Source organism: Bombina bombina, chromosome 6 (assembly GCF_027579735.1).
Source record: "Bombina bombina isolate aBomBom1 chromosome 6, aBomBom1.pri, whole genome shotgun sequence".
Taxonomy (NCBI): domain Eukaryota; kingdom Metazoa; phylum Chordata; class Amphibia; order Anura; family Bombinatoridae; genus Bombina; species Bombina bombina.
Window position 1 is genome coordinate 478015683 of NC_069504.1, and position 14513 is coordinate 478030195.

Consider the following 14513-nt stretch of genomic DNA (forward strand, 5'->3'; position numbering starts at 1 on the left):
CTAGGTAACCTCACGTGCGTGAGCTCAATGTTATCTATATGAAACATATGAACTAACGCCCTTTAGTGGTGAACAACGGTCAAAATGCGTTTAGATTAGAGGCGGCATTCAAGGTCTAAGAAATTAGCATATGAAACTCTGAGGTTTAACTTTCAACTAAGAATACCAAGAGAACAAAGCAAAATTGGTGATAAAAGTAAATTGGAAAGTTGCTTAAAATTACATGCCCTATTTGAATCATTAAAGTTTTTTTTTTTTTTGGACTTGACTGTCCCTTTAAAATCAGTCCAAGCAACTTTAGTTTCTGACTTATGCAGTATAAATGTATGCTTATTAGCAAGGCTAATATATTTTTTTCCAAATAATGCGGCAACCCTATATTCATCCTGCAATGATTCGAGAATATACCTACTAGCTGTTCTAGCAACAGGTGTCTTCTTGTTTGCAACTGGCATGTTGCTACTTTATCTTACTCTTCTTGGTCTAATGCATTACTGTTTAAAGGGACAGGAAACCCCAAAATTGTATTTAATGTGCGCCTTGGCGTGCGTGGGTGTGCATGTGTGCGGACGACGTTGCAGGTGCTTTCCATCAGTTAGGGGAATCTTTGTGACACTCCTCTCTTTGCCTTCTCATTGGGTACTAGTTATCTGATGCTGTCGTTGTTTTGGATACGGGGGCATTCCTGGGCCCTGTTAGGTTTAGCCCTGACTTGTTGCTGAGTTATTTTGACAGTTTATCTGCATAACTAAGCGTTGTATTTTCTCTGTTCCTATACCCTTTCCTCTGATATTGGATTTCCTGGTTTTGACCCCTGCCTGACTCCCATTTATGATACTTGCTGCCTGGACTGACTTATATTATCCTGACTACGCCTTTTTGGATCTTCCTTGTCTCTACCTTGCTTTAGATTTGTGTGCTTCTTGCCATAGGGTTTCTCCTCCTGCACACAGGGTAGCCCTGCTTCCTGATACTATCCCTATGGATGGCTCTTCCTCTAGACAAAAACTTTCTGCCACTTTCTACAGTCACTTATATACTTTCTACCTTTTTACTGGTTTCTACAAATTCAGCCTCCTTTATGTTTTCTTTCTTGTGAAATTGTGAAATTTGTTACAACTGTATATTTTCAGGGCTATTGGCAGCAGGTATTGACTCATACAACAATTCCCTAAAACACTAAATAAATAAATTAAATGCTATGTAGAATGTTCAAAGCAAAGAATAGCCAGAGAATACGAATTTGATAACCCTTAAATGTTGAAACTATGGCCTAAATAGCTTTCATTGGCACATAAGATGGCTGTTGGTTGGGACTCATGGACTTCCGGAGTTGTTGCCTGTGATTAAATTGTTCTCTAACTGTATGTTATTTGCATTTTCTTAGAAACAGTAGGAACTGAATGATCACAGGTTACCTTGTATGCATGCCAGAATAAAGTGGCCTCCCTCTGATTTGCTCATTTACCCATAACACATTGGGCATGATAAAGCAGACACATGTTAAGCTTTATTTAGCCTTCTATATTACATTGGTGAGTACGGCCATCTCAGTCGGCATAACAAAGGTTTGGAGTAAATTAAATCATTCGAATGGTGCACACAATTCTAAATTCCTTTCATGTTAGTTTCTGGTTTCCTTAAATAGTAATGGCACTATCACCAAAAACATGGTCATGATAATGATAACAAAGTAGATTTGTGATGCCTTTGAAGTAAGGCATTTTTAACAAACTTATTTCATATTTTGGTGCCACGAAGAATATTAAATGGATATAAAACAGTCTGTTTCATTGTGGTAATAAAAAAGCACTAAGCAGTTGCTTATACTTAATAGAAATCATTGAAATATGTATTTATCATTTCTTTCATGTAATTAACAAGAGTCCATGAGCTAGTGACGTATGGGATATACATTCCTACCAGGAGGGGCAAAGTTTCCCAAACCTTAAAATGCCTATAAATACACCCCTCACCACACCCACAAATCAGTTTTACAAACTTTGCCTCCAAGGGAGGTGGTGAAGTAAGTTTGTGCTAGATTCTACGTTGATATGCGCTCCGCAGCAAGTTGGAGCCCGGTTTTCCTCTCAGCGTGCAGTGAATGTCAGAGGGATGTGAGGAGAGTATTGCCTATTGAATGCAGTGATCTCCTTCTACGGGGTCTATTTCATAAGGTTCTCTGTTATCGGTCGTAGAGATTCATCTCTTACCTCCCTTTTCAGATCGACGATATACTCTTATATTTACCATTTCCTCTACTGATTCTCGTTTCAGTACTGGTTTGGCTTTCTACAAACATGTAGATGAGTGTCCTGGGGTAAGTAAGTCTTATTTTCTGTGACACTCTAAGCTATGGTTGGGCACTTTATTTATAAAGTTCTAAATATATGTATTCAAACATTTATTTGCCTTGACTCAGAATGTTCAACTTTCCTTATTTCCAGACAGTCAGTTTCATATTTGGGATTATGCTTTAAATTATCATATTTTGTCTTACCTCAAAAATTTGACTTTTTTCCCTGTGGGCTGTTAGGCTCGCGGGGGCTGAAAATGCTTCATTTTATTGCGTCATTTTTGGCGCGGATTTTTTTGGCGCAAAAATTCATTTCCGTTTCCGGCGTCATACGTGTCGCCGGAAGTTGCGTCATTTTTTGACGTTATTTTGCGCCAAAAATGTCGGCGTTCCGGATGTGGCGTCATTTTTGGCGCCAAAAGCATTTAGGCGCCAAATAATGTGGGCGTCTTATTTGGCGCCAAAAAATATGGGCGTCGCTTTTGTCTCCACATTATTTCAGTCTCATTTTTCATTTGCTTCTGGTTGCTAGAAGCTTGATGTTTGGCATTTTTTTCCCATTCCTGAAACTGTCTTATAAGGAATTTGATTTATTTTGCTTTATATGTTGTTTTTTCTCTTACATATTGCAAGATGTCTCACGTTGCATCTGAGCCAGAAGATACTACAGGAAAACCACTGCCTGCTGGATCTACCAAAGCTAAGTGTATCTGCTGTAAACTTTTGGTAGCTATTTCTCCAGCTGTTGTTTGTATTAATTGTCATGACAAACTTGTTAAAGCAGATAATATTTCCTTTAGTGATGTACCATTGCCTGTTGCAGTTCCCTCAACATCTAAGGTGCAGAATGTTCCTGATAACATAAGAGATTTTGTTTCTGAATCCATAAAGAAGGCTTTGTCTGTTATTTCTCCTTCTAGTAAACGTAAAAAGTCTTTTAAATCTTCTCTCTCTACAGATGAATTTTTAAATGAACACCATCATTCTGATTCTTTGGACTCTTCTAGTTCAGAGGATTCTGTCTCAGAGATTGATGCTGATAAATCTTCATATTTATTTAAGATGGAATTTATTCGCTCTTTACTTAAAGAAGTACTAATTGCTTTAGAAATAGAGGATTCTAGTCCTCTTGATACTAATTCTATACGTTTGGATAAGGTTTTTAAAGCTCCTGCGGTTATTCCAGAAGTCTTTCCTGTTCCTAATGCTATTTCTGCAGTAATTGCTAAGGAATGGGATAAATTGGGTAATTCATTTACTCCTTCTAAACGTTTTAAGCAATTATATCCTGTTCCGCCTGACAGGTTAGAATTTTGGGACAAAATCCCTAAAGTTGATGGGGCTATTTCTACCCTTGCTAAACGTACTACCATTCCTACGTCAGATGGTACCTCGTTTAAGGATCCTTTAGATAGAAAAATTGAATCTTTTCTAAGAAAAGCTTATCTATGTTCAGGTAATCTTCTTAGACCTGCTATATCATTGGCTGATGTTGCTGCAGCTTCAACTTTTTGGTTGGAAACTCTAGCGCAACAAGTAACAAATCGTGATTCTCATGATATTATTATTCTTCTCCAGCATGCTAATAATTTCATCTGTGATGCCATTTTTGATATTATTAGAGTTGATGTTAGATTTATGTCTCTGGCTATCTTAGCCAGAAGAGCTTTATGGCTTAAGACTTGGAATGCTGATATGGCTTCTAAATCAACTCTACTTTCCATTTCTTTCCAGGGAAACAGATTATTTGGTTCTCAGTTGGATTCTATTATTTCAACTGTTACTGGTGGGAAAGGAACTTTTTTACCACAGGATAAAAAATCTAAAGGTAAAAACAGGGCTAACAATCGTTTTCGTTCCTTTCGTTTCAACAAAGAACAAAAGCCTGATCCTTCGTCCTCAGGAGCAGTTTCAGTTTGGAAACCATCTCCAGTCTGGAATAAATCCAAGCCTGCTAGAAAGGCAAAGCCTGCTTCTAAGTTCACATGAAGGTACGGCCCTCATTCCAGTTCAGCTGGTAGGGGGCAGGTTACGTTTTTTCAAAGAAATTTGGATCAAATCTGTTCACAATCTTTGGATTCAGAACATTGTTTCAGAAGGGTACAGAATTGGTTTCAAGATGAGACCTCCTGCAAAGAGATTTTTTCTTTCCCATGTCCCAGTAAATCCAGTGAAAGCTCAAGCATTTCTGAATTGTGTTTCAGATCTAGAGTTGGCTGGAGTAATTATGCCAGTTCCAGTTCCGGAACAGGGGATGGGGTTTTATTCAAATCTCTTCATTGTACCAAAGAAGGAGAATTCCTTCAGACCAGTTCTGGATCTAAAATTATTGAATCGTTATGTAAGGATACCAACGTTCAAGATGGTAACTGTAAGGACTATATTGCCTTTTGTTCAGCAAGGGAATTATATGTCCACAATAGATTTACAGGATGCATATCTGCATATTCCGATTCATCCAGATCATTATCAGTTCCTGAGATTCTCTTTTCTAGACAAGCATTACCAATTTGTGGCTCTACCGTTTGGCCTTGCTACAGCTCCAAGAATTTTCACAAAGATTCTCGGTGCCCTTCTGTCTGTAATCAGAGAACAGGGTATTGTGGTATTTCCTTATTTGGACGATATCTTGGTACTTGCTCCGTCTTTACATTTAGCAGAGTCTCATACGAATCGACTTGTGTTGTTTCTTCAAGATGATGGTTGGAGGATCAATTTACCAAAAAGTTCTTTGATTCCTCAAACAAGGGTAACCTTTCTGGGTTTCCAGATAGATTCAGTGTCCATGACTCTGTCTTTAACAGACAAGAGACGTCTAAAATTGATTACAGCTTGTCGAAACCTTCAGTCACAATCATTCCCTTCGGTAGCCTTATGCATGGAAATTCTAGGTCTTATGACTGCTGCATCGGACGCGATCCTCTTTGCTCGTTTTCACATGCGACCTCTTCAGCTCTGTATGCTGAACCAATGGTGCAGGGATTACACGAAGATATCTCAATTAATATCTTTAAAACCGATTGTTCGACACTCTCTAACGTGGTGGACAAATCACCATCGTTTAATTCAGGGGGCTTCTTTTGTTCTTCCGACCTGGACTGTAATTTCAACAGATGCAAGTCTCACAGGTTGGGGAGCTGTGTGGGGATCTCTGACGGCACAAGGAGTTTGGGAATCTCAGGAGGTGAGATTACCAATCAATATTTTGGAACTCCGTGCAATTTTCAGAGCTCTTCAGTTTTGGCCTCTTCTGAAGAGAGAATCGTTCATTTGTTTTCAGACAGACAATGTCACAACTGTGGCATACATCAATCATCAAGGAGGGACTCACAGTCCTCTGGCTATGAAAGAAGTATCTCGAATTTTGGTTTGGGCGGAATCCAGCTCCTGTCTAATCTCTGCGGTTCATATCCCAGGTGTAGACAATTGGGAAGCGGATTATCTCAGTCGCCAAACGTTGCATCCGGGCGAATGGTCTCTTCACCCAGAGGTATTTCTTCAGATTGTTCAATTGTGGGGGCTCCCAGAGATAGATCTGATGGCCTCTCATCTAAACAAGAAACTTCCCAGGTATCTGTCCAGATCCCGGGATCCTCAGGCGGAGGCAGTGGATGCATTATCACTTCCTTGGAAGTATCATCCTGCCTATATCTTTCCGCCTCTAGTTCTTCTTCCAAGAGTAATCTCCAAGATTCTGAGGGAATGCTCGTTTGTTCTGCTAATAGCTCCGGCATGGCCTCACAGGTTTTGGTATGCGGATCTTGTCCGGATGGCATCTTGCCAGCCATGGACTCTTCCGTTAAGACCAGACCTTCTGTCACAAGGTCCTTTTTTCCATCCGGATCTGAAATCCTTAAATTTAAAGGTATGGAGATTGAACGCTTGATTCTTGGTCATAGAGGTTTCTCTGACTCCGTGATTAATACTATGTTACAGGCTCGTAAATCTGTATCTCGAGAGATATATTATAGAGTCTGGAAGACTTATATTTCATGGTGTCTTTCTCATCATTTTTCTTGGCATTCTTTTAGAATACCGAGAATTTTACAATTTCTTCAGGATGGTTTGGATAAGGGTTTGTCCGCAAGTTCTTTGAAAGGACAAATCTCTGCTCTTTCTGTTCTTTTTCACAGAAAGATTGCTATTCTTCCTGATATTCATTGTTTTGTACAAGCTTTGGTACGTATAAAACCTGTCATTAAGTCAATTTCTCCTCCTTGGAGTTTGAATTTGGTTCTGGGAGCTCTTCAAGCTCCTCCGTTTGAACCTATGCATTCATTGGACATTAAATTACTTTCTTGGAAAGTTTTGTTCCTTTTGGCCATCTCTTCTGCTAGAAGAGTTTCTGAATTATCTGCTCTTTCGTGTGAGTCTCCTTTTCTGATTTTTCATCAGGATAAGGCGGTGTTGCGAACTTCTTTTGAATTTTTACCTAAAGTTGTGAATTCCAACAACATTAGTAGAGAAATTGTGGTTCCTTCATTATGTCCTAATCCTAAGAATTCTAAGGAGAAATCATTGCATTCTTTGGATGTTGTTAGAGCTTTGAAATATTATGTTGAAGCTACGAAATCTTTCCGTAAGACTTCTAGTCTATTTGTTATCTTTTCCGGTTCTAGGAAAGGCCAGAAAGCTTCTGCCATTTCTTTGGCATCTTGGTTGAAATCTTTAATTCATCTTGCCTATGTTGAGTCGGGTAAAACTCCGCCTCAAAGAATTACAGCTCATTCTACTAGGTCAGTATCTACTTCCTGGGCGTTTAGGAATGAAGCTTCGGTTGACCAGATCTGCAAAGCAGCAACTTGGTCTTCTTTGCATACTTTTACTAAATTCTACCATTTTGATGTATTTTCTTCTTCTGAAGCAGTTTTTGGTAGAAAAGTTCTTCAGGCAGCGGTTTCAGTTTGAATCTTCTGCTTATGTTTTTTGTTAAACTTTATTTTGGGTGTGGATTATTTTCAGCAGGAATTGGCTGTCTTTATTTTATCCCTCCCTCTCTAGTGACTCTTGTGTGGAAAGATCCACATCTTGGGTAGTCATTATCCCATACGTCACTAGCTCATGGACTCTTGTTAATTACATGAAAGAAAACATAATTTATGTAAGAACTTACCTGATAAATTCATTTCTTTCATATTAACAAGAGTCCATGAGGCCCACCCTTTTTTGTGGTGGTTATGATTTTTTTGTATAAAGCACAATTATTCCAATTCCTTATTTTATATGCTTCGCACTTTTTCTTATCACCCCACTTCTTGGCTATTCGTTAAACTGATTTGTGGGTGTGGTGAGGGGTGTATTTATAGGCATTTTAAGGTTTGGGAAACTTTGCCCCTCCTGGTAGGAATGTATATCCCATACGTCACTAGCTCATGGACTCTTGTTAATATGAAAGAAATGAATTTATCAGGTAAGTTCTTACATAAATTATGTTTTTTAAAGGATTTATACTTCATTTGTACAATGTCCATTACTTCATGTCACGGTCCTAAAAGGGGTTCCGGTCTCTACAGGAAGGCATAGTTAGCTTGATGTCATAAATCTTCTAGAGTAACAAGAGTTGGTTTACTATTCCATGAAAGCTAGAGAGACAGAAGATCCGCTTCTTCCCATGCTCTGAAGAGGCAAAATGCAACTTATGTTTTCAGCATATCTTCTCCCTTATTTAGCTTTAGGCAGAGGCTACACTGATACTTTGTAAGTGCTAATTTTGCAAGAAAAGAATTGTTGTTTGCTGGCGTTTTTTTCAACACAATCGGTTTCTTTTGAAGTTTACTTTGATTTAACATGCATATTATTTTACTAAAGGAGTTTGGTTTCATATTTAAGGTGCTAGCTACATACTTTGTTTTTGGGGGATTTTTTTGGTGCCAGAGAAGTATGTTTACCTATAGATGTATGTACAATAATAAGCAAAAAAAACAAACAAAAAGGAAGAAGTAAAATTCTAGTAATAATAGCTCCCTGACTTCATTGATTTGATAACCACTGGAATAATGCACAGTATCAGTACCCATTCCTGTCATTATCTATAAGCTGCTGGTAGTGCTCTGAATGCAGAATCTGAAGTGACAGAGGGTGATGTCCAAAGGCATGTTAAGGTCTGTGTTAGTTTTCTAAAAATGGTGTTCGGAGGTCATGTAAGGCTAAACTGATAAGCAGAAGCAGTGTCACGCTCTATGGATGAGAGCCAGCTGTTTTATACATGCTCAGATATACTATTCCCCATTGGTACTTAGGAAAGAAACTCAAAAAAATATTACTTAACTGTAAAAATTGTTTTTTTAATAATAAAAAAAAACCCTCAATAAATATAACTTTCATTAAAAAACAATTTTTACAGTTATGAAAAACCATAAGTATGTAATCTATTGGTTCAAGAGTGATGCTATGATAGAAGCATTTGAGTATATTAAGGGATTTTAAAAAGCTAAGGATAAAAGCATTTTACACTCTAATAGCAACACCAAAACAAAGTGTCTGTAGGTGAAGAGTGCAATTTGTATAAGCACTTATTAACAGAAAAGGTGATTAATACATGTGATAGAATTCCAATAGAAGTGCTAGGGACGTTACTGTAAGGGAATTGAAGAATGCTTGGGATATGCAAAAGGCTATGCATAGATTTAATTTAGCTTAACCTTTAATTAGATGGACAGACTTGGTTCTTATCTGCCTTCAAATGAAAAGTAGTGTATGATTGTCCGTGTGATGGAGAGGCAGCATACAGTAATGGCAATATAAGGGGGGGGGGAGTGTCTGCAAGTTTCCGGTAATACTAGTTCTTGAAAGGTGCTGTGTAAGGGCACTGTGTGGGAAGAGTAAGTTGGGTGGCAGCAGCATGTGGTAAGATTATTGTGTTAGTGTGTGATGAGCGTAGTCTAATGGAAAGATTGTTGTGTGTGGCAGTGTGATGTATTGGCAGCATGTGGTAAGAGTAGTATATGTGGAAGTGTGATGTGCAGCAGCATGTGTTAAGGTAGTGGGGGTGGCAGTAGGATATAAGGCAGCATCTTGTAAGAGTAGTGTTTGCATTGCAGTGTGACATAAAGGTAGCGTGTGGTAAGAGTAATGCAAGTGCCGCGTGTGGTAAGAGTTGTATGGGTAGAAGGTGATATTAGGACAGCATGTGGTAAGAGTTGTATGGGTGGAAGTGTGATGTAAGGGCAAAGTGTGGTAAGATTATTGTGTGAGTAGCGTTGTGATGTTGGGGCAGAGTGTAGTTAGAGTAGTGTGGGTGCTAATGTGATGTAGGAGTAGCTTGTTGAAGGAGTAGGGAGTGAGTGGCTGTGTAGAGATAGGATGTGGTGGGGTTAGTGCTCGAGTAGTAGTGTAGAGATATGGCGCGATAGAAGTAGGGAGTGGTAGTGGATTGTACGGATAGGATCAGTGTATGGAAAGAATGAGGTATGAGGAGTGAGTAAGTGGTAGTGTACGGATAGGATGAGGAAGGAATAATGAGTGACTGTGTAATAAAGGTATAGGATGAACCAGGAGTTGCAAGTGACAGTGTAGGGATAGGATGATGTAGGAGTAGTGAGTGGAAGTGTAGTGTAGGGATAAGATGAGATATGAATAATTAGTGGCAGTGTAGTCTAAGCATAGGATGAGCTAGGAGTACTAAGTGACAGTATAGTGTATGGATAGGAGTAGCTATGAGTGATTGTCAGTGTAGTGTAAGGATAGGATGAAGGAGAAGTGAGTAAGTGGTTGTGTGGTGAAGTGATAGAAATATTGAGTGGCAGTATAGTGTTGGGATAATCTGAGAGAGGATTAGTTATTGGCAATATAGTGTTGGGCTAGGATTGAGTGAGTGGCAGAGTAGTGTAAGAATAGGATGAGGGAGGACAAGTGAATGAGTAGTAGTGTGGTGAAGGGATAGGATGAGCTAGGAGTAGAGAGTGGCAGTGTTGTGTAGGGATAGGATGAGCTTGGAGTTGTAGTGTAGGGATAGGATGAGCTAGGAGTTGTGGGTGGCAGCAGTGTGAAAGAAATAGGATGCGCTAGGAGTATTGATTGGCAGCGTAGTGAGAGGAGTAGGATGAGAGAGTAGTGAGTGGCAGTATAGTGTAGGGATAGAATGAGGAAGGAGTAGTGAGTGAGTTGCAGTGTGGTGAAGGGATAGGATGAGCTAGGAGTAATAAGTGACAGTATAGTGTAGGGATATGATGAGCTAGGAGTAGTGAGGAGAAGTGTGGTGTAGAGATAGGGTGAGCTAGGAGTAGTGAGTGTCAGTGTAGGGATAGGGTGAGCTAGGAGTAGTGAGTGTCAGTGTAGGGATAGGGTGAGCTAGGAGTAGTGAGTGTCAGTGTAGGGATAGGGTGAGCTAGGAGTAGTGAGTGGCAGTATAGTGTAGGGATAGTATGAGGGTAAGAGTAGAGAGTGCTGTGTGGGGAAGGGATAGGATGAGCTAGGAGTATTGAGTGGCAATGTAGTAGGGATAGTATGAGGTAATAATAGTGATTGTCAGTATAGTGATGGGATAGTATGAGCTAGAAGTAGTGATTGACAGTGTAGTGTAGGGCTAGGATGAGGTAAGAGTAGTGATTGGCAGTATAGTGTAGGGCTAGGATGAGAAGAGAATAGTGATTAGTAGTGTAGGGATAGGATGAGCTAGGAGTAGTGAGTGTAAGTGTAGTAAAGAGTTAGGATGAGGTAAGAGTAGTGATTGATAGTGTAGGGATAGGATGAGCTAGGAGTAGTTATTGGCAGTGTAGTGTAGGGATAGGATGAGCTAGGAGTAGTGATTGGCAGTATAGTGTAGGGATAGGATGAGCTAGGAGTAGTGATTGGCAGTATAGTGTAGGGATAGGATGAGCTAGGAATAGTGATTGGTAGTGTAGGGATAGGATGAGCTAGGAGTAGTGATTGGCAGTGTAGGGATAGGATGAGCTAAGAGTAGTGATGGGCAGTATAGTGTAGGGATAGGATGAGCTAGGAGTAGTGATTGGCAGTGTAGTTATAGGATGAGCTAAGAGTAGTGATGGGCAGTATAGTGTAGGGATAGGATGAGCTAGGAGTAGTGTGTGGCAGTGTAGTGTAGGGATAGGATGAGGTAAGAGTAGTGATTGGAAGTATAGTGTAGGGATAGGATGAGCAAGGAAGTAGTGTGTGGCAGTGTAGTAAAGGGATAGGACTGAGGTAAGAGTAGTGATTAGCAGTATAGTGTAGGATAGGATGAGCAAGGAGTAGTGTGTGGCAGTGTAGTAAAGGGATAGGATGAGGTAAGAGTAGTGATTAGCAGTATAGTGTAGGGATAGGATGAGCAAGGAAGTAGTGTGTGGCAGTGTAGTAAAGGGATAGGATGAGGTAAGAGTAGTGATTAGCAGTATAGTGTAGGATAGGATGAGCAAGGAGTAGTGTGTGGCAGTGTAGTAAAGGGATAGGATGAGGTAAGAGTAGTGATTAGCAGTATAGTGTAGGGATAGGATGAGCAAGGAGTAGTGTGTGGCAGTGTAGTAAAGGGATAGGATGAGGTAAGAGTAGTGATTAGCAGTATAGTGTAGGATAGGATGAGGTAAGAGTAGTGATTGGCAGTATAGTGTAGGGATAGGATGAGCAAGGAGTAGTGAGTGGAAGTATGGTGATGGGATAGTATAAGCTAGCAGCAGTGAGTAAGTGGCAGTGTCCTGTAGAAAGCAACATAGGAAGGATTGTACCAGGTGTTGACCAATGTGACGTGAGAGCAGCATAGGAAGGATTATGTGATATATGATGTGGGAGCAGTGTACAAGCCAATCTTTGACTGCTAAGAGATGTTTGTGAATCCCTCTCTTTTATTTATCTGGCAGGGGGAAGGAGACCATACTCAGCAAAACCAGGGTGTGATAGGGTAGACATGTATACATTATAAAGGCAGCTGAATAAATTGATTTAATTTAAAAAAAATGTTATAATACCTTACATGTTTCCATATTTTTCAAATAAAAATACTTAAACAATATTAATTTAGTAGATTGTGATACATAAATAACTAATGTTTACATAAATCAAGGTGTTTCTTTCCATCATGCATCTACTCTTGATCTGTGAACAAAGCAAAAACTTACACAAAGAAACATCTTCTTGATTAAAGAAAATGTTCATCTTTTAAAAAAAATCTCAGTCTACCAAAAACAATATTCTCTCTGACACCAGTATAACGAGAACTCATTTTCCTGTATATATGTAAACAAACTTTTCTAGCTCTTTCCAAAAAAGTCTGGCTGAAGCCTGATCTAATTTTGTACTCTCATTATTGGAGTCGAAACACAGTCCCCTATACTAAAAGTACAATTTTAATATGATACGAGTCTTGCAATAGGAGGAATTTTCCACCTTGTGAATGACACTGTTAAGTTTCTTCACACACAAACTGTTTGTCAGCTCTTTTTCACAAGCAACGTCTCTCATATATAACAATGCTTGTAGTTCATTTTCATACATTTTGTTAGTAAATGAAAGAAATAATTTATTTATAAATATATTTTTTTACATCCTTACATCAATTTATTGTGTGGTTTCTCTTTTGAATTTTAACACCATTATAACTGCATGTTTAAATATACAATTGTGCTCATAAGTTTACATACCCTGGCAGAATTTATGATTTCTTGGCTATTTTTCAGAAAATATGAATGATAGCACAAAAAAACTTTTCTTTCACTCATGGCTAGAGTTTGGCTGAAGCCATTTATTATCAATCAACTGTGTTTACTCTTTTAAAATCATAATGACAACAGAAACTACTAACCATGAGTGAAAGAAAAGTTTTTGTGTTATCATTCATATTCTTTGAAAAATGGCCAAGGAATCAAATTCTGCAAGGGTATGTAAACTTATTAGCACAACTGTATGTTGATAATTCAATCGCTGTATGATAGCACTCTTATCCCTTAATGTTTCTGTTTGTATTCAGATACAGTAGAGTAGGTAACAGGGGTCAACAAATATGTTTAAAATTTAGAAGTCAGTAAAAATATTTAGCAGCCAGACATAATTTTAGAAGCCAGAGCGTGGTATTTGTATATAGATACATAGGAGGCCGGGGTAAAATTCTAGGAGCCAGGGACTTCCTGGCTCCTGGTTTTGTCGAGCCCTGGCAGCATCCAGTGAATGAAGAGGAAAAATTGGATTAACCAATAGATTTACTGTTACATTTGGATAAATGATTACAGGCCATCATTAGTGGTTGTGAATAATTGTTTTTGAAGTGTAGAAATGTTTGTTTGAAGCTATAGAGAAACCATATTGAAAATTATGCTATTCTCCAACACCTTGTACTGTAGCTTATCAGCTGTGTTTGCAAAGACTAATGGGACAAGAAGTGTTCCCTCTAAGGCCAGATTTTGTGAGCGGCCCAGCAGTGAAACAGTTAATAAGGTAACTATACCTTTTGTCTGCATTGTGTAGTGTTTACTAACTGCAGGGTGTGGCTCACTAATTAACTGTTTGACTGCTGGGCCGCTCACAAAATCTGGCCTTAGAGGGAAACACTGAGATTTAAAATGTATTTATTTTGTAATGTTTTTCCTTTCTTATTTCCCAAACAGCCAAACTTTTACACCAAGCCAAAGCCCCCTTCTCAATAATGTTACGTATGTATGAAACCCCTCTACCCATCGGCTGGTGAGAGCTCTTTAAGTGAAGGATACTTCAGTGCGCAAGGTAAGAGCCTTTTCCTTTAAAAACACTCTTGCAGATTTATATGATTTATAAGTTTCTGTTATTACTGTTTGACATTGCAAGGGCTGGAGAGCCCACGTGGACATGGACCACTTAAGGACACTATGCAGCAATTATACAGATCTATATAAGGCACTGGTTGCCAGGAATTTAATTATATAATGAAAAACACCATATTCTGAATATTTTGTACAACTTGCTTGTTTTTCAATAAAAAACATAATTTAAAAACAAACAAAAAAAACACTCTCGCTCATTAAAGAGTATTTAGGAACAGGAAACCCCACAATTTTGTTTCAAGATTTGGCTAAAACATACAACTTTCCAATTAACTTCTGTTTTCAAATTTGCTTCATTTTCTTGTTATCCTTTGCTGAAGGAACAGCATTGCACTAGTGGCAGCTAGCTGAACACATCTCGTTAGCTAATCACAAGAGACAAATGTGTGCAGGTACCAATCAGCAACCAGCTCGCACTAGTCTAGGATATGTGCGTATTCTTTTTCAACAAGGGATACCAAGAGAACAAAGCACATTTGAAAATAGAAGTGAAT

General features: G+C 38.8%; 1 protein-coding gene across 7 annotated transcripts in view; it reads left to right on the forward strand.

Annotated features, from left to right (window-relative positions):
* The window catches only part of HERC1 (HECT and RLD domain containing E3 ubiquitin protein ligase family member 1), a 683410-nt gene that overhangs the window by 46752 nt on the left and 622145 nt on the right, over positions 1-14513 (forward strand). For all 7 annotated transcript variants that reach the window (XM_053717285.1, XM_053717288.1, XM_053717289.1 and 4 more), the window contains exon 2: positions 13828-13942. The gene's annotated coding sequence lies outside the window, so the exon portion shown is untranslated. The remainder of the gene's footprint in view (positions 1-13827; positions 13943-14513) is intronic.